This window comes from Clinocottus analis, unplaced genomic scaffold, assembly GCF_023055335.1.
Source record: "Clinocottus analis isolate CAN_PGR_092001 unplaced genomic scaffold, fCliAna1.0.p SCAF_6, whole genome shotgun sequence".
Classification (NCBI taxonomy): Eukaryota; Metazoa; Chordata; class Actinopteri; order Perciformes; family Cottidae; genus Clinocottus; species Clinocottus analis.
In genome coordinates this window covers 3,535,838-3,556,165 of record NW_027176218.1, presented here as the reverse complement: position 1 = coordinate 3,556,165, position 20,328 = coordinate 3,535,838, and the positions used below count along the sequence as shown (strand labels likewise).

The 20,328-nt window shown below is 41.6% G+C and overlaps 1 protein-coding gene across 1 annotated transcript in view; it reads right to left on the bottom strand.

Annotated features, from left to right (window-relative positions):
- lingo1a (leucine rich repeat and Ig domain containing 1a) overlaps window positions 1-20,328 on the bottom strand; it is a 117,761-nt gene that overhangs the window by 41,242 nt on the left and 56,191 nt on the right. Inside the window, exon 2 of the mRNA XM_068603373.1 lies at window positions 18,990-19,135. The gene's annotated coding sequence lies outside the window, so the exon portion shown is untranslated. The remainder of the gene's footprint in view (window positions 1-18,989; window positions 19,136-20,328) is intronic.

The following is a 20,328-nucleotide window of genomic DNA, read 5'->3' as shown; positions in this document are numbered from 1 at the left end:
CCGAGCTGTCAGTCAATTTCTTGAAAACGTACTTCTGAATTTAATAGCCGAAGCGAATACAATTTGGATAATAGAGAAAGGGAAACGCAACTTTTAAAGCAGAGTTCCCTTTCCTCCCACAAACCCTTTCACCATCGTAACGCTCAGTCGAAAGCAGCAGGATGAAATCTGTTATCGCAGCAGTGTGTTTGGGTTTTTTTTGCCTCGCTCTTTTTACAGGTTTAAGAAAAGATGGCGCTACGATACAACCGCAATTTTTCGGGGAGCACGAAGATAGTTTCCTCAGCGCAAACGGGCAAATAAAGCCCTTTAACTTCTTCTACCTGTCGACCCTGAAGAGGCAAATACATGAATGTTCGCTTATCTCACACACACACACACAACCAAACTGGGGAGCGGTTGGACACCACATACACTGCTTTCACTCTGGCCTCTAAGCAGAATCGCACTTTGAGGCGAGTTTCGGGCGGGGAAACGGTCGCTTTCTTTTAATTTGGCTCTGTTAGTTCAGGAGTGATGACCGTTTCTCAACGCGTGACTCCGAGCGAGATGCCGACCCCCTTTGCAGTGTGCGTTTGTGTGTTTGGCGTTTGCGTGTTTTGGATGTGAGGGAGTGCGTCGGCGTCATTACGTCGTCGCCATTGCAGTTACGAAAAGCCAAAACTGAAATATCTTCTGGGAGTTAAAGGGTCGCGTCAATGTTTTTCAACCCGGATCCTTTTTTTTTTTTTTTCCCCCTCATGTTTTTGTGTCACAGTGACTAATAGGGACAACATTGTTGGGAATTGTTCAGTGTTGAGCAAAGAAAGTTGCAGACTGCCGCCATTAAAACAGGCTGCATGCTATCGCTTCGGGGGCAACTCTGCACTGTCAACAGACGTCCAGTTAAAGTGCTTTTTCTTCTTGCCGCTGCCAGGAACGGTAAGGATAAAGGTTTTATTACTCTGTACGGTCCTTTCCATAATGTTGTCAGACACTTCAAATAACAATCGGAGCCTGTCAGTTGCTATTTCATGCAACCATTTCTGCTCCGGAAAAAAAAAAAAAAATGGTGCGTGTGCTACTCGAGTTACGTTTCCTGGTCTTTGACTGGCTCGTCTTACACGCTGCAAATTATGGACTCTGCCTTTCTGGACTTTATAATGACGTGCCAGTCTAAATTTGACACGATTAAAAAGCTGCGACAGCATGCGCAATTTTCTCACATATCACTATCACTTTGTATTTTTGGCTTGAATGCTGCAGAGGAAAAAAGAATATTGTTGAAGTTATTCCTGGTTTTAATGTGGACGGAAACTGACAGTCGTGACTAGATCTGCTCTTTGATTAACTGACATTTAAGTCTTAGCGGCACGAAAGACCATAAGCATATTGCTTGACAGTTTTTAAAGCGCATAACTTTATTTTAAATTGCAGTCCTGATTCGTAAGTTTAAATTAATGCCAAAATAACATGCAGAGACGACCGTCGGAGGACATTTACAATATTTCCATTTGATGTCGTGAAACAAAAAAATAGAAAAAAAAAATATTTTGGGCTTTCAAATTTCACACATATCTTCAAAGAAATGTTGAGGCTATCGCATAATATTAGCGTGGCAGGGTTTAGTACTGATAGTCCCTGTGAGGGAAAATGTGCTCATCAGGACGGGTTATCGTACTTTATGGGAGTCTAAATAAAGTTTAATCACCCAAAAGCGCAGCAGTTACTTCCAGTAAAAAAAAAAAAAAAAAAGGAGGAACAAAGGAAATCGGAGTGACTCAGAACGACCCAAAAATCTGCTGCCAAATATGCAACCATCGCTCGGCAGGCAGAAAATCATGTTGAGCGCTCATGTCGCTTGATTAATATTAAAATCGTCCCGGTCCTGGATGTATGTGCTTTAAAAACCAGGCCTCCCAACAAACAGACCACTACAATCACTTAGTGCATGATGGGTTTCCTCACACCGCTCCCTCGCTGCAGACCAGCACTCGAGTCTCGACTCAGCCGCTAATCTGCTCGGCCGAAAAATAAATAAAACCCTTTCTTTCTCTCACAGGGAGGAAACAAACATTTACAAATGTCATCGTCCGAAATGATGCAGACACACCGTAACTTCACCTCACTTTGGCCACTCGAATAGCCACAAAATAGGATCGACTTGGAGACCAATTAGTCCTGAGGTTCTCAAACCTTTTCTGGCGCGCCCCACTTTGGAGGAAGCAAAATGTTCAGGCCCCACCGCCCCGACAACATGGGAACAAAATGGTCCAACTTTTTGAAACTCCTGCATTCATACGTGCTTTTTTAATTCATAGATTAAAGAAAATTGAAATCCCTTTCAAGTCAACCAGGTTGGTCCATCTGACAAAAATAATAACATGTGCAATCACGTTGTTGAAACAATGCAAATAAAGTCATAAATGTGCAAAAAATAACTCATATTTGGCAAAAGGGCGAAAGGGCATGCGCACTTACTAGCTCATAATTTTTTTTTTTTTAAGTTTAAAAAAAATTTGACTTTATTTTTCGTAGACTTTTTTTTTTCCTTTGAATTTTTTTGTTGATTTTTTTGGTGGACACAAAAAAAGTCAACAAAAAAAAAATTAAGAAAAAGTCTACGAAAAAAAAAAAAAAGTCTAATTTGTTTTTGGTCTTAACTTTTTTTTGGCGGGAATGGGCTTCCATAGACCTGTTTTCTCCCAATACTTTCATGTTGAAGTGTCCCTGAGCAAGACACTGAAGCCCCACAGCTTCACAGCAGCACAAAGCTCCTTAAATACTAAGGATGATGGGTAAAATGCAGGATTCTTAAAAATACTTGCATCTCCCCCCGCTAGAGGGTTGCACCCCACAATTTGAGAACCACTAAATTAGTGTAACATACAAAAACTGTGTGACAATTACCGTTTTGGCCCGTTTCTTTGACATTATGTATTTGTTGAAAACCGTCGTTGGTCTTTTTAACACATTTTTAACACTTCAGTCGGGTCATCGCCTCGCACCGGACCAGAGTTTCCAGGTCTAAGTTGACTCGACGCAGCCTTGGCAGGAGTTGCAGAAGTAAAGGTGAGGCGGGCCACCGCGAGTATCCTACTGATACCAAAGCCAATAAACACTCTCTGCTCCCAGCTGGAGACCAGCCAGTACCACAGGGAAGCGGCAGGATTAAAAGGTCTCCTGAACGATTGATAGGGCAAGGCGGACTCAGCAAAGTGTGTACAATGACACATGCTGTGTCGCCCTGGATTAACAGTGGTGTGTAATGTTTCTCAGCTGAAAACACCAATTATTGCGGCGCTATTCTAGTTCCTTCAGCAGAATGCAGGAGGGAAAAATAGATCTTTCATCATTTTTCAGGAATTCACTCTCACCACAATGCTACCTGACTGTATACAGGGCAAAGGAAGTATATATATATTGTGTATTTCACTGCTTTTGTGAACGTAACACCTTTGATAAACTAATTTCAAGCACCAAAACAGTCCGATCTCCTGAGTAAAGGTGAGTTTTCACAAGAGATATAAGTCAAGTCATATTTTCTCTTTACACTTTTGCCTTATGACTATGGTGCCTCATTATATAGTGAGCTGAGATTGTTCTGCCAATTTAGATGTAACACATGGGTATCTATCATATGCTAGTGACTTTAAAAAGGGAATTTAAGAAATTTCTTCTGTCCATTTTGGGAGTCAGATCTTTTTCTATGGTTCTCCTTCAGGTTTCTTCCCCTTTTTCTCCCCGTTAAAGGTTTTTCCTGTGAAGATGTGAGATCCCGAGACAGAGGATGCCGTATGTGTACAGATTGTAAAGGCCTCTGAGGCAAATTTGTGATTTTTTTGGGCTTTAGAAAATACATTGAATTGATTTAAAGGGCCAAACCACTTCACGTGTATCGTTTAAAAGTTTAACTAATGAATGCAAAATCAGCCTTGTGCGTAGCAAGCTGCAAATGTTGGTGCTCGCACTACTTTTTGTGTAACTTTTTGGATTAAATAATGCGTCTTGAACACGACATACACATGGAGACATTGTGGCAAACCGAGAAAATATAGTGTTTAGTTTTTAATTGATGAAACTCTTTTTGTTTAACTAGTTCTAGTGTAACTATTGGAGCACGATTCTGCATTAAGTGGGAGTCCAAGCTTAATGCAAAGTGCTTGAGAACTTTTATTTGGGTTGTATGTAATGTCCTATAGTATACATCAGTTTGCAAAATGGCATCAGACACAGCCAGTTCGGTTGAAACTTAATTTAATGTACGGATTGTCAGCATTCAAATCCGGCAGAAACAATTATTGTTAATCAATTCCAGAGCTTTCACCACTTCTTGACTTTAAGTTTTCAAAAAAGCAGCCCGGATGTGCATTTTTCCTCGTATTTTCTTACCTTATCATGAACTTTCAAAGTGTTATAAGCTTGAAACAATGTCATGTGATTAATAGAGCTTTGTGCCATCTATTTTTTTCTCACCACTGAATAAATTAAACTTTTTTTTTTTGCTATGAATCCGTTTGAAAAGGACTGCTGCCCGAGAATAAAGAAAGACCTTGTGTCTGTATTCATCACAAATCATCAATGCCTTGCTGGGGTTGTCGTGACATAGCTAAATGGCATTGAAATAGAGCATGTGAGTGAGAGGCGGTGCGCTTTCCAATTTCAATAAACAGGATGGAGGAAAAGCGGTGTTATTAATATGAACGCTGGTAACTGGGAGCTGAATTGGTGGGCACACAGAATATCTCGCCTTGAACTGATTACAGCAACTCCAATGTCCACGATTCAATTCTGGCCTTGAGATCTCTCTCCATCGCTCTCTCCCATTTCACACAGGAAAAAAGAAGATGTATCGATATAATACACTTTTGTTCACACCAGAACAATTTTAGTTTGAAATTGGTGGCTTTTAAAAGACCGGAGATGCAATTTTTCTTGAAGCTACGCTGCTTTTTCTTAATGCAAACGTTTATCCGAGAGCCCTGTTGCTCCACAGTGGACGCACTGCGCCTCCGCTGATGCCTTTCCACGGCTGTGCCGATCTCACTTGTGACCCTGTAATTAATCTCCTCCTTCCAGAGCGGAACACATTCAATTCTTCCCCCACCTTTGTGCACTAGCCTTTGTGATATACAGGAAGGTCTGGATGTGACCTTGCAATGCCATTTCATTCCCTCTAGGCCTACTTAGCGCTTCACTTTTAAGGCTTTTGACACAAAGTTGTGGCACTAAAGGACTTTGAGACAAACAGACTGCATAATAGCTTTTGTAAGGAACCTCTTTTTTTTTTTTTTTGGAAGTCTCAAGGCTTCTAATGCAATTCCCATGATAGTGCCATTATCTAACATTGCTTTCACCTTCCTTCTGTGATATGCTCAGAGCTGCAAGTAATCATAGGGTGGAAGGAAAAGATTAGACGCCGCTGCTGTGACGGCGCCGGTCTGCCATCACCTTGATGCATCTCTTTTGCAAATGATTCATCGGCCTTTACTCTTTTTTTTGTGCCCCGTTCCAGATCATTAAAGCACCTTTGGCTTGAACTGTGGTGCGGCACACATCATCCCCCAACCCTATCCACCTCCTCCGCCCACTGACCCGCACCTCCAGTATCGAGAAGCCATCCCTCACACACTGCAAAAAACAACAGCCTACAAATCGCTGCTCCACGGGGAGCGAACGGCTCTTTCGCAATCAATGCCATTTCCCTCCGACGCGACACATTAGTTACCGCCACTTGGCGCCACGGCAGGTTGTTTGTCAACAAGGTGGTTCGCGTTCGCGTTTACAGATTCCAGGTTTTTTGTTCCAATGAACAGCGGCGAAGAGACATGGACTTTAAAAAAAAAAAAAAATTCTTAAAGCGTCGCACGATGAAGAATCTAACAATGGACGTGCGCTATTGTATGGAGGACTTAAAATGTCTTAAGTATAAATAAATAAATACAGGAAAAAATAAATAAAAGCTTAAATAAATGTATGCATAAATAAATACTGGAATAAATAAATAAATGCTTAAATAAATCTATAAATAAAGGAATATATAAATATAAGTCACACCTGAAAAGGACAACATCAAATAAATCTATTTCTATATTTCTTCATTTATTTATGTCTGTATTTCTGTGTCGACACGTATTTCTTCATTTATTTATTTCTGTGTCGTTATATGCAAATTAACTATTTATTCATGCATTAATTTATTTAGACTCCAGTCAGTTTAAGTCCTCCATACTATTGAACATTCACAGAAGATACGTCGCCTGCATGCAGGAACGTCTGGAAGACCACACACACACACACACACAGCGAGCTACCGGCTGTGGGTCTAGCCTTAGCGTATTATTCCTGTGATCCGAGTCTTATATCGTCGCCTGGAAAAAAAAAAAAAACACAGCGTTCTTTACCGGTTGGTTGTCTTCATCAAACTCACTCACAAGCGGGGACACCTATAGTCTCATTAAAGCAGCGTGCCGCTCGCTGTAACTTGCCACGCTTAGTTGCCAGCAGACAGAATAATTGGCCGTATCAATTAGGGTGTGCTTACTGTCTCACCATCACACTGGCAGACCTCAGCGCTCTCCAGGGTGGAGCAGAACAAAGGCTGTCCAGCTCCACCCGAGTGAAGCTACAAGCCGTAATTTTAGAACAAATTATGTGTTCATTTAGAGGTTTTTTTCTTCTTCTTCTTCTTCTCTGGAAATAAAGGACATACGGAGCACGGTTACTACTTAATTTCAGTTCTGGTACATTTTAATTATCTCGCCATAGCTTTTCTGTGGAATCTGCAGCCTCCAAACACAATTTATTCAAAGGTTGTTCCTCCTTTAAAAACAACCGTCAGTCTTTTCTGATTGAGTTTTTGTGTACAGAAAGTGGAGGAAAAAAAAACAGAGAGGAATGAAAACAACTTTTTTTTTTACCTTCTATAGGAGATTTTCGTTCGCCGGTGGGGATGGAAAAAAAAGCAATTTCTTGATTCCTCTGTTTTTCTGTAACACTTCTACTCTTGACCTTGAAGAGGAATATCGGTGATCATCGTATCTTATATTCCCACCCGTCTACCTCGGCTTGAGAAAATGGCTTCTGCTCGCCGTCTATTCGTCTTTCCCCTCCGTGAGTGAATGAGTTCACTATGTCCATCCTATGTGATTTTTCCGTCATCAGTTTTGATCAGCATGCGGGGGGGGGGAAAAATTATTGATCCAGGTATCGTGGAACTGACAGATACAGCCCCTTCACGAATATGTCATGAGATCAACACCTTCAAGTTGTTTTGTTTTCGGGGAGATGAGCTGACTTTATTTATTCACGGTGTATCTTATTGTGACAGAACATGAGCGGTGGTAAATCAATAAAAATGCAGTCCAAACCTTTGATTGGGGTGGGACACCCAGAGGTGAACAGGATACAACATTGATCAATAGATATTTGATGGACCATATATTTACATTTTTTAATTACAGTTTTGGAATATGGATGTATACAAATGCAAATTAGATATTATTTAATGCTAACTTACGTGTCTACAGACACAAAAATAAAGTAATAATTTACAGTTCAATATGTATTTGAAATGTTTTGCAGTAGTTTAAAAGAATAAATGTTATGGAAGCTAAATAGACCAACGGTCAAAATAGACCAGTTCATGAAGAATACACGTGTGTGCTCTCCTTTTTAACTATTCAAATATTGTGTTCAAGCTCAATGAGAAAACACAGAATTGAGTCCTCTTGTCTTCTGAGATGAATCATTCAAAACAGACATAGGACCAAGTAAAAAATGCAAACTGTAGTATGTTCATATTGAGCATTTTAAGGTTTAATCGACCGTTCAACTGGAAACACTGAAGTAGTCACGGAAAATCTGATTGCACGCAAATGCCCAGCTGATAACATGTTCTGCATTGTTTATTCACCACACACACACACACAAACACACACACTTAGGGGTAACCGGGAAAAAACAGGCCAATTTTTTTGGGCGAGTGTGTTTATGTCCTGCCAGAATAAATATTACTTTGGGTGGACCATTTGTTATAGAGGAATTGTGCTCAGCAGTTGAACCGTTTCAGGTCATTCCAGGCCGGAGTCACAATGGAAATTACCTGCCAGAAACAGTCTCAGCAGAGCCCACTAACTGTTATGGCAAATATTGATGACCTTGGCATGATTGCGCCAACGTTACTTTTCTGGCCAATCAAAAAAGCCAAGAGGTCAAAGACAAAAAAAAAAGATAAAAAAGCTACAGCACACCTTTGAGTTATAGGGATAGAAAGCCATGACATGACACCAGCATGAACACATTTAATGTATACAACATATGAACGGATCACTAGCATATGAGGGCAGGCTGGAGGGGCAGCAATTTACAGTTTAATAGATTTATGGAGCTGAGCATTCAGATAGACCTCTTTTGGATATAACTGGCTGTGTAGAGAGACCAGATGACCACCTATGAGCTACATTTCTGCATAAGTTCCCCTTTTTTTTTACTTCAAAATTAGTCCTAACATATGAATTGGAAAGACAGGATCTGTTGGTCTGAAGTACAGAAAAAATGAAGTAGCGGCAAATTCCAGTGGGTCCAATAAACTGTGCCTCGCAGATGAAGAAACTAGGAATGTGAGGAGAAATAACGGCCACACAGGAAGACAATACTAATCTACCAGTCCTCATTTGTAGCATGGCCGGAAATATCGGGCAGCAGCGGAGGAGTCAGGGGAATGGGCTGATTTAGTTGAACGAGTCCAACAAAAAAAAAAAAGGGGAACGTACGTCACGCCAGAAAACTATTACAAATGCCACATGAAGTGCGTCACAGGGTTTGCGGTGTCTTACCGAGGCTGGTGTGAGAAACAAACGGCATATTTTGAAGAATGAAGCGAGGTCCCAGCAGAGACGACCCAAATGATCACGTTTTTTCCTGTGTGTGTGCACCAGAGGTGGTTCGGAGGTGCGTGGGCACATTAATCAGGTTACAGGAATAGAATAGTTTGCTCCTGTGTAATAGAAAATCTTGCCATTAGCGGAGGCAAGGTGGGTACTGATGAAAATAAATAGGTTTATTCTCCACTTCCTTTAAATGAAGACTGGGGGAAGAAAATAAAAAAAATCATGAGCACACGGCTGCTTCCCGTTTCCACCGGGCCACCTCGCCCACTGATAGCGGAGGTCCGCTCATGCATTATGAAGGCAATTCACCAACACAACCAGTGAAACAACTCATGAAAGGGAGTGAACACTGTGGCCTGCATTTCTTTTTTTTGTCATAGCTTACCTTTAAATGCAAAATAAATGAGGCGTTCTGAGCCTGTAAGCACAGTCTTTGGAAGCGAACGATTTATCCCAAAATAAATAAAAAAAACAATCACAGACAGCTGGGTGACCTGGAAAGAAAGAGATACTGACCCATAACCAAAAGATATAAAAGCTAGATCAAATTGACAACAACCCGTGTATCCATTGTTATGTGATGGCCCCTGCGTGCGTGTGTTTGTGTGTGTCTGTGTGTGTTTGCGCTGCATCAGTTACTGTGTCTACCTATGTTGTTTTCAAGGTGCCAGAGGAACCTGATTTAGTGTCTAGCCCGATCTGAAGTACCTCTGCCCAGTGATGCACAGGAAATAAAAGACTCTCTCTTCACTTTATACTTCACAACACCTCACAACTTTATCCCCACACATCCAAGTGTGCACTCCTGATGTCATGTCACTGACTAACACACCTCACATCGCTCCTCATCTTCTCTCTAATAAATGACTTCTATTATTTGGCACTTTGTGTCTGTTCCTGTGATGCGACGCCATCGACAGCTATACCTCGGCCAAAGCGTCCTTGACCTTGAACGAGATACTAAAATCCAACAGGCTCAATTATTGTAAATCAAGGTCCGATAAGAACATCAGTCAAACGTCAAAGACAAAATGAACATAATCAAAAGTGAGTGTCAAGAAGCGCTTATCCACAAATCTCAATGGAAAGATGGAATTACCGCCTAGCCGGTTTGTTCGCGTCTGCCAACCAGTCACGTTGCGGTTTACATCTCCTTCTGTCCGAAATGTCTTCATCTCAACATTCTATACTCATGTACATCCATGTGAAACTGTCATGATTAGCATTAAGCATTATTAAGTCCAAAAGTGTGTTTGGTGAGGTCACGGTTACCTTTTACAACCAGTTTCTCATCACTTCATGCTTAATGCCAACTGGATGTTTGTGCCAAGAAATTCCCTCCAGGCTTTTCTTAGCTAACGCGTTCCTTAGGTAACGGGTTCTTCATGTAATGTTTTTTTTTTAGCTAACGCGTTCCTGAGCTAACATTCCTTCGGTAACGTTTTTTTCTTAGCTAACGCGTTCCTTAGGTAACGGGTTCTTCATGTAATGTTTTTTTTTTAGCTAACGCGTTCTTGAGCTAACGCATTCCTTAGCTCACAGGTTCCTTAGCTAACGGATTCCTTAGCTAACGGGACAGACAACCTGAAATACACAAGGCTCCTGCATACAAAAAAAAAAAACTTATCGAGCCGACTGAACAAAGCCACAAAGTGAAGTTATCACACTAAAGGGATATAATCAGTTTGAGTTATTTGAGTTTACCTTCAGAAATAGGTTATTTTCTTTGGATTTTTTGCTATTTAACTTGCTTTATTGGAACTGCAACTCATCATCGAGTCCGCTGTGACTCACTAACTCCGTTTCTTGCTAAACTGCATCTGCTCTCATCCACTCTAAGCCGTTTCTCGTCAGTTAAAGGCATCAATATTTGATGTACAATCAGCTCTAAACCATTACAGCCAACCTTGGATGAAGCTCGGTAGTGTAATCTTCGGCAGCGCGGAGCACCCACCAATGTGAAAGGCGATGACCTTCACGCACCGATGCTTTGCAATCATTTTAAAAGCAGAATCACACCTCAACAGCGCACGAGAGATAAGACTAAACCTTTAAAAAGAGGAAGTTGCCCACTCACCCTTTGGCACAAAATCTGTTCATAAACTGAACTCGAACTGTTCGACGGCTCTGCTCAATGCAACTACACTTATTTTGAACTTGTGACTACAAAAAGAAGAAAATCTTGTACGATTTTTTGGGGATTAATTCAGCAAACACACTGACGTCCTACTGCCGGTTCTTCTGGGCAAGATCCGTGACGAACTAATTACAAAAGCCATTTCATATTTAAGACAAATGACTATTGAATATCCATGTTGAGGACCATTAAAACGTACATCAGAGGCAATATAGATTAATTCCCAGAGACATTTTTACATCACTCCACACATACAAATTGTAGTGAAACATTACGCATTTGCATTTCCTGTCCCGCTGAGTGTCAACGAGTGTGCTGACATTCACACTAAAAGCACTTCAAATCCCAGTCATGCTCTTATTAGAGACATGCTTTTGTGCTTCCTCTTTCGGCTCGTGCCGTCGCCTCGTCGCTCCGCGTGTTTTCTGTTATCGTTTTGAGCTCACATAAATGTGTACAGTCGCAGTGCATTCTGGGAGTTGGGACGATGCTCGTGGAGCACTCGAGCGCCACAGATGCTGTGCCCTGTAAATCCTTTCATTTGATAGCAGTGTGGCCCTTGCATCCCGCGGGAAGCTGACCTTGGATTCTTGTGTCGCGCTTAGCAGCAAGGATTAGAGGAAATCTTCAACAAACACACGTTTCGCTCTGAGAGATCTGGGCCTATTTTGCCTCGGCTTTATTTCCAAAAATGCAAAACAAGGCTACTTTTGAACTGCAATCTGTGGCTATTGACAGCAGGGGGAAATGCAAGGGGGTTGGTTCTTCTCTTATCGCGTCTTCTTTTTCGTGCGAAAAGTAGGTCGAGCTGAAAGGCACGACAACTTACTGATATTCGGTTCTGGGAGGAGAAAAGACTTTCCAAAAAGTCGAGCGAGACTCGTGACCTCCCTCCGATAAATTAATGAACCTGTTTTTTCTTTTACTGGCCTTTTAGCTCTCTAACGCTGCCATGGCTTCCTTTTCATGCCAAGAAGTAATGAACTCCTGAATGTGCTGGATCAGAAGAAGAAGTGTTTATTTGCCGAGTACGTTGAACATAACGTACTCCTTTCACCTTGACTGCGAAAGGTGCATACCAATTAACATAAAATGAAACAGGGTGCAATAATAGATACATACGGTAAATAATGAACAGATAAACGTATTTAAATTACATTTAAATTGGACGAAGTAAACTATTAGTTTGTCATTAGTGGCGTAAAACCGAATCGTGTAGATTTTCTTTCAGCGGTCTTGGCTTTAAATATGAACTTTATTCACAATCCTGTCAGTTTTAGGCATCTTCTCATTGTGGATTCAAAGCATATAAAACTCAAGCCATCAGACCAGAACGTGGCAACGTATGGAGACGGCAATTGCAACAATCAAAAAGGAAAGTATAATAGGAGCTGCTTCATATATCTGGGAGCAGTTCACGTTCACCACATACGGTGTGAAAAGCAGATTGTAATTGATGGACCCCACCAATATGTTCCATAACTCTAAATGTATACAGTGAAAGCTGCACAGAAGAGTAATGCTTAAGGTACTATTTCAAGGTTTAAAGCCAAACAGCGGCAATGAGGGGATGTTGCGTTGAACAGATACATGTTATACTTGAGAAAACTTGCCCTTCAACAACTGGTAAAGCTGGTGGATGTTTTTCTTAACCGGGATGTGAATTTTGATATTTGGAGTTGAAGACATGCTCAAGCCAATCCTCGGTCAGAGGATCGGTGGTAAAAGTGTGACGGCGCTTCCTCGTCGGACCGCCTGAACATCTTACAATCGCTCAAGCGCACTGTACGCCGACAGCTCGCCGCGTGGAAGCGCTTTGATTACCTCTTCGCCCATGGAAGTTATTTTAATACGTCACACTCGAAAAGCTAATGCGTTCCTTGTCAAGGATACAGCCCTCTCCTCCAAAGTAAAGGGTACAATAGAGGTGGTAACTGGCTATTTCAGATTCTACATGTCGCAGTGTGTGTTTTCTGAATTTCAAGAAGACAATTTATTATAAGTCCGACGCCTCCCGTCGCGTACACGTTGTTACTATTCCCCTCGATAACTCAAGTCGGACGATAAGGACGGTGAAAGCCCTTGATAACAGACAGCGTGCATTCAATAAAAAGCGCGCATGACGCCAACGCTCCGCGGCTAGAATACTGGAGCAGGGAGTAAACACTGGAGGTGGCCCCGGCATCTTTAATGCCTTAGGGCGAGGTCATGAATGAAAGATTTCCATTTGTTACAGAGGTGAGAGTCTGTTTCTTCGTGTGCGTGTTGAAGGGCAGAGACGAGAGTCTTTGGTAACATGTGTTGCGTTGACAACCTCTGATATCACCCAAACTCTGGAGAGCAGTACTTTTTTTTTATTTTTTACGACAAACAAACATGCCTCCCCCATCTGTCAAGTCAACCAAACACACCAGTGAGCACAAGTGGTGAGTGGGAGGCGGGCGGGACATATGTGGGGAAAAAAAAAAGCAGATGACATAAGGAGGAACTTTGTTCGTGACGGGCAATAGAAACGAAGCTAATTCCCTTTGAATAGTTTGCTTATTGTAATGCAGACGTCCACTTAGTGTTCATTTAAGGCAGTGGTTCTCAAACTGTGGGCTGCGGGGGGAGATGCAGATTTTTTTATTTTGTTTTTTTAAGAATCCTTTATTAATCCCACAAATAAGTTTATTTTTGATTTTGTCATCCAATTTGTGGATCCACAACGGTTTCCTGCACTAAAATGCAGCCTTGTGAAGCTTTCTTAAGTCACAACATACAGTTGATGGTACTGGAGGAAGCCATTTTACCACGAAAACAGCAGTGCACAAATGTTAAAAATGAATACTATTCAATTATATTACAGTGCAGATGTAGAAAATAAAACATTGCATGTTCTGGAAGTATTACAAACCAACATCAAACCACTGAAAACCTTTCAGTGTATTCATTAAATCAGTTTTTGCTGCTTTTCAGTAAAGTTGTGGAACAGGAAATGCAGTACGTGTTCCTACTTTTCACAGCAGTGTGGTGTGAAAAAACAGCTCAAAGTCTGCTGTAAATGTGTCGGCTACCACCTCAGTCAGTGATATAATGAATCTCATCAAGGTTTCACAAAATATATAATCTGTGCCCCTGAGATCCATCAGCGTTTAGACAAACTCCTCTTCAGCCTTTTTCCCCGTATTTGTTCGTTGATTCTTCTGTTGCTTCTTTACAGTGAATCCATCTTTTCTAATACAATATGTATTTTGTGTCATGTATCTCATGCATTCTTACAATATAGAGTGTGTGTCTGTCTAGTGTGTAGTCTGTGCAGACGTCCTCCAGTAGGGGGAAGAGTGAGCAGGACGTTCATAATGCATCAGGATCAACTCACCTCGGTGTTCAGCGATTATCAGACTCTAAAGCTTATTTCGTCACGGATAAATGTTTTTCTGGTCTTTCTGAATACTTCTGCCAGGTGTTTATGTTCCTGTATGTCTGTCTGTGAGCAGGTTGTTGGCACCTTGATAGAGCAGCAACAATGCCTTCAAAATAATGCACATTTCACAAAGAAGCAAGAAAAGTGCGTCATCAGACAGGAAGTAGAGTAACTCCTCATGTCAAGAATCTAAATATACACCATCAAACAAAATAGGCCAATGGGATGCAGATAGATCTTCAAAAGCAGTTTTCAATACTCATGAATGTCTTTTTTCCTTTATTCTTTCATTATAACCAACGCACATTTATGATTAGATGGAATGAAGCGATGGATCGAAAATCTCCGTCTTTGTTTTTCCTCGTCAAAGTGTTTTAAAAACCCACGACGCAAAAAAAAAAATGGTTTGACGGTATCGCCGTCAAAATGATTTGTCCAAAACAGCTTTGATTGTCACTCCGAGCTGAAGTGTTTTGTTCCGAGAGCTCAGACACAGTATGCATGGATTGAACAGTAATACCAAACAGAGGTTCCAGTAAAGCTCATCTGATTTTAAACGGTTGGTGTGAAGACATCCTTTGGTGAAATCAGAATATAATCATCTGCTTTTTGACAACGTGTACCGAGAGCTGAAGGCGTCCAACAGGGGGAGGGAAATTCTCTCTAATTGGACAAAGAACGACGCTCATGCCCCGAAGCACGAGAAACCAATTACGTAGCAGGTGCTGGGATGCGAACAGGCGCCTTCAGTCAATCGTTCTTTGAGGAGACGTTCCTGAATTCCAGATCAATCAAATACAGTCGGGGCCGTCTAATGATGTGTGCGGATGAATCTCGCGTTGGGAAAAAAAAAAATCAACAGGACAGCGTGTTTGAAACGCCGCGGCTGTGACGGAAAAAACGAGAAGCTCGCTTTACCGGCGCCAGCTTCCCTTCGTGAATCTGAAAGGTTTCTTAAAAAAAAAAAAAAAGAAGCGGCTTCTCAGCCGTCGTCTAAACGGGCCCTCGGGATGTTTTACTCCGCTCCTCCTCCCCTCTGCCTCGACGTCGTCCGCGGCTTCCCTCAGTGGAGAACGTGCGGATTCAAAAGGTCAGGTCGAGGAGGGTTTTGTATGCAAGGTCGAGTGCGAGCCATCGATGCAAGAGCATTTCTCATTAGAGCTCGCTGAGAGGTGTCCCTTCATTGTGCTTATGCAAATGATGAATCATTTTCTGATGTTATACATGGCAGTTATGCTGTGCAGCAGAATATGTAATCCCCATGCTCAAAGCACAGTACATAGCGCCGTCTACATGTCAGAGAGCACAGCCGGAAAGCTGAGTTTTAGACTCTTTAAAGGGAGATTGATTAATACGATTGACGTTTTGGCAATTTAATGTTTTATTTGACTGTTTCGTGTTGAAATTTGAAGAGGATTTAGGGAGAGTGAAGAGCGGATGTAACCACGATGCACCAACGACACACTGCTTAGACAGTACATTGCATTACAGTTTGGTAATAACATAATACTAGTTATGGGTTAACAGTTTGATGATGAAAAGGACATAATTAAGTAATAATGTGTAATTACCATGTAACAAGCAGGTAATAACGTGGTGTTGGTAATGAGCATCTTAGAATAATCTCAGACTGACATTTGTAGGACAAAGGCGAGTAAAGCAGAGGAATTCAAAGGTCGCAATGAGGCAAAATTATTTAGTAAGAGCATATTAGTTTGTAACATAATGGTCACCTGCTAAAAATAAAATGGTTGGAGGAAATAGTAATATGATCACATTATTGCGTGTATTAATCGCATAACAATGAGCTAAAATGTTATTTTTTCTTAATATTATAGGCTACGATCAGCATAATACACAAAAAATCTATATTGTCATAGACATGATGGTGAACTTTGTTCTCTCTAGGTCTAAAGTAAAAGTGTACACGTTGTGTTTGCGCTGTGGCTTGTGAGCCTGAGACACTTCTTCATGATCTGCTAAAAGCTAAACTGCTTGTTCAGAAACACTTCATGCACGATGAGCTGACCGGATACCAGCGGGCTCCAAACGCGCCGCTTTACCCAGAATCCTTTTGTTCCCACAGGTGCTGATCTGTCAAAAAACTCCTCCATCAAAAACAAGAGGAAAAAAAAAAAACCTTGTCGTGCCTCATTTGTATGCAAATCTGGACAAAAGTGTCGGCCGAATAAATTAAAAAAGTGGTGTTAAAATAACTGCAATTGATTCAGTCGTATAGCGACTGTGTGTAATGTGTGTGGGACTTATAAAGACAAACAAAAAAACGTCTGGGAGCATTTAACTAATTGTGTTCCCGAAAAGATTGAGACGCCACATCGAAAAATGCTCCATTCAGTCAGAGGCATGGCTATTTTCCCTGTTGGCACCTTATGGCGGCGCTGAAAATACAATAAAGAAAAGCCCCACTAGCCTGCCTGCGCGCCTCATCCATCTTCAGTCATGCGGAAGGCCGTCCGTCAGTTTTACTGCACATCGGCTTCCTCTCCGCGCAGCGTCGATGATAGATGGCCCTAAGTGCAACTAGATAACTACGGCGGGGGATGATAAAAATGTGAAAACACACATCCTAGACAGGAAATTGGCCATTTTGGAGCAATTGACACAGAGGAGCTGAAGTGATGGCACTTCCTGTAATGCTCATCTTTTGAGAAGCCCAAGACGTCTGGTCGTCCGCCGGGAGATAGCTACAGTCCACAGGACAGATTACAGAGCTGCACTAACCTAATGGAGCTCATTTATTTATTTTTTCTTCTCCCCCCCCCCCCCCCCCCCCCACCACCACCAGCACCCCCAGAGTTATTCCTTCTATTTTATTTGTCAACGTTTCAGTCAACATCCTGGTCATCGGCAGCAGCACGAATCAATTGTGAGTTTGGATGCGGGGGAGCTAATGCGAGGTCATCGGAAGAGGTCGAAACTAAACAAAGGCCTCGTCAGAAGAGGACAATGAGGACAAGCGAACACTTAACGGTGAGGGGAATAAAGAGACGGGCAGGCGTCTGAAATCATGAGGCGTCTCAACTCCAACCGTGATATCTGAATCTGTAAATATCTTTTCTTCTCTCCTCATCCTTCACCTCTTTATGAATTGATTGGCGATAATGCTGCAGCTGCTCTTCCAGCATTATAGGCACAGTATCGGAGGTCAGGAGTTTAACATGTCTTATGGACGCGCAATCAAGGAAGTACATAGCATCTCTATATTGTTTGAAAGGAATGATGGCAGTCGTGTCAATTAAACACAGAAGGAATATGTATTTGGCAGCGCACTAATGTGCTTTAATGGATCGTGTCCTGAATAGATTTTTTTGACATAAACCTTGTTCACATGCTGAGATGTCATTCTTCCCGTTTTCTTTTTTCTTTTTTTTAAAGCATGCAGTCTGCACACGAGTGGGTGTGAGTATCACTTGAGTGCTGATTAATAATTCATCTGTGTGTTGTCAGAAAGTGTTACTGGTCTAATGCTCATCAAATTGCATTACCTCTGAGACCCGGAGATTGCGTTGCAGAGGAGGATTTTCCTATGGACCAGCCATAAATACAATGTTCTGCTGTTGATTAGGCAGAGCATCTTGAAAGGCAAATGGAGGGGAATTTGTGGCACTACAGCAATCACAGAGAAAACAAGTTCACTTAACTCATGTTTAGCACATAATTGAATAAATCAAATGGAGCCAACTAAAAGGTGCACTTTAACACGGATGAATTAAAAGCGAGTGCTTTGGCCACTGCAACACATTCAACACCAGCTAAATGAAGAGGCTCTGCCAGAAACAACGATACAAAAACAAATATATTTCTGAAGGAAATGTTCAGAGGAAATGGACGCATGTGTCTGGCAAGTTGCAAAAGTGAACATTGCACTGAAATATTAATTAAAATTGGATTTAATTGGGGTTTCTTACCACTTTTGCCATACAATATTCTGCTTACAGCAACTAAAGCAAACTTTTTAATGTTTTTTTTTTTCACGTTCAGACACTCAAAGCACTTGGTTAATGTCAGGGAAAGAACAAGATATTGGTATAAACTGCCTGGAGTAACTTGAAGCATAACACACAGGGTGTTAGCGGTATTAGCCTTTAATCAAAACCCCATTTTCTCCACCAGAACCTGAGCTGAACTTGCTCGTAACACTTGAAATGTATACACAGATCTCAGGATGCAAACCCTGAAACTGCCACTCGTCACGGTTGTGAAACACATCAGGAAGCTGCTCAGTAGCAAGAACTCAAAGTAGAAGTTCATGCAATCTGAGGGATGCGTTTGGTTTTGAAGACATCAGAAGTTTAAACATTTAAAATGTGACGGATGTTAAAAAATGAGTCGGCTCTCGCTGATCGCACCGTCTCACATGACGCCGTGTGAGACGGTGTCACGTCGATCTTTCCTTAGTCGTGTTAATTGTCAGGCGTGGCCTGTAAAAAAAAATAACCACTGCGTTTCAGTGCAACTTGAATTTGGAGATGACGTTAGACTGAAGTCAAAGTCTGTGCACTGCGCGCTGCTCAGCAGGGACGTCTCTTGCTTTCGGTTGTGCGTTGATACTCACAGGCAGTAATTGCTGTGCCGCTGGTTCCAAAGAGCTGCCGGAGCCGCTACTGTGCAGGAAGACGGCGGCTGGAGGTGTGAGGTGGGCAACGTCTCCCTTTAATCCACATACCCTTTGCAGCGTTCCTTCTTCACTTGATCAGCCACCTGCAAGGTCAAGCAACAGTGGGACACCTTACTCACAAGCGCATAACTCACACGCTCATGTGTTACTGCAGCCAGGGAAACATGCCGACGATGCAAAATTAGCACAAAGAACCGGTGATACGCTGAATGTGGATGTTTTTGCATTTGGTCAGAGCAAGTGACATCATTATAGAGACTCAGAGAGCAAGTGGCGTAGTTTAAGTTATGTCGTATGAAAGTTATATGGTATGATAAATATATAAATCAAGAAACGTTGAGTTACGTTACAGTATTGTGTTACAGTGTTGTGTTACAGTGTTGCTTTATGTTACATTACATTGTTGTTGCGTTGCATTTTTGTTGCATTGTTTTGTTACATTGTTGCGTTACAGTGTTGCTTTATGTGGTTACGTTACGTGTGTTGATGCGTTGCATTGTCTCGTTACATTGTTGCCTTACGTTGTTGCGTTGCATATGTGACTTTCATCCAGTGGACCGCAACTTGTGTCCCGTGTGTAACCAGTCACAATGTTGAATTATTAGTCACTCAACTTACCCAACGCAACTTCTGTAGTTTGACCCAAACCCATATTTAGTAGTTATGTGGCCTTTACCTTATGAATATGGAGCCACAATCAAATAATCATATCAAATCAATGAAGATGCACTGCAACGTTACGTTATTTAAACAAAAAACATGGGGGGGATTTTATGACCTTAACCAGGTGGTTTTGATCCTTTCACAATGTTAACCACCTGCATTGTGAGTTGTGATGCAAGCACGATACAAGGCTGATATGAAACATATTCATGAAACATATACTTGGTTCAGAGCCGGTTTTTATTTGTGAAAGGGAAACCTTTCAGGAAGAACAACCGCACAGAGAGAAACTCTTCTTTTGCTGTATAGAAGAGACGTTGCGCAGTATGTGACGCGCATGTCGTCCCTGTTTCTTCTGTTTATTTAAAGTACAACTTGTTTTTAAATTGCTTTTTTTTTAATTATGCTCTTTTAATTATGCTCCACAAAGTCAGAAGCAATTTAGAGGAAGACATGTTTCAGTGCATTTTCATACGGATCTTAGGAGAGCTTCTTCTGAAAGCCCTCACATGCCATCACCTCACATACACACTTACTGGATTTTCTCCTTTCAAAAAGACCTAAATGACATTCCAGATATGTGGGATGTAAAGTTCAACTTCATATAAAGACA